At 41.8% G+C, this 758-nt stretch overlaps 1 pseudogene; it reads left to right on the top strand.

The window, feature by feature from the left end:
- The first annotated feature begins 263 nt into the window (after nt 1-263).
- LOC106512580 (pleckstrin homology domain-containing family H member 2 pseudogene) lies at nt 264-473 on the top strand (annotated as a pseudogene).
- The last annotated feature ends 285 nt before the right edge of the window (nt 474-758 follow it).

Raw genomic sequence — 758 nt, 5'->3', positions numbered from 1 at the left:
TCCATCATCCATCCATTCATCAGTCATGTGTTTCTTTAGGTCCTGACCCAGAGTTTGTGACCACAGGTGAAGTCAGGAACATAGACTGACAAACAAATCTTAAAGATGCCTGAGCTCCTTTTAGGCAGAACCTCCCTAACAACAGAACCACATCATATCAGAGACAGAGGCCTGAGGCACAGAACCTGACCAACGTCACTCTGTGATGATTTATTTCACAGTGAGTCCAGAAACACTCATGTGTCTCTTCTTCTCCTGGACAGATCAGAGACATCAGCCTCCTCATCTCCAGTTACATCAACAGCTCTCATCAGCTCAAGTCTGCCGCCCATCACCTGTCAGCCCCGGCTCTGATGGAGGCCCCGCCCACCAGCCTGAAGAGCAAAGAGCTACGGAGCAAATCCCCACCAGGCCCGGGTCGACCCAGCAAGGTCCCAACGCTGCTCTGATACTACATACACTACATATATAAATACACACAATACTGCACACAGACATACACTACATATATAAATACACACAATACTGCACACAGACATACACTACATATATAAATACACACAATACTGCACACAGACATACACTACATATATAAATACACACAATACTACACACAGAAATACACTACATATATAAATACACACAATACTACACACAGAAATACACTACATATATAAATACACACAATACTACACACATAAATACACTACATATATAAATACACACAATACTACACACATAAATACACTACATATATA

The sequence above is a fragment of the Austrofundulus limnaeus genome, unplaced genomic scaffold, assembly GCF_001266775.1.
Source record: "Austrofundulus limnaeus strain Quisiro unplaced genomic scaffold, Austrofundulus_limnaeus-1.0 Scaffold8353, whole genome shotgun sequence".
Taxonomy (NCBI): domain Eukaryota; kingdom Metazoa; phylum Chordata; class Actinopteri; order Cyprinodontiformes; family Rivulidae; genus Austrofundulus; species Austrofundulus limnaeus.
The sequence above is the reverse complement of the archived record's forward strand: the minus strand, read 5'-3'. Positions and strand labels throughout refer to the sequence as shown.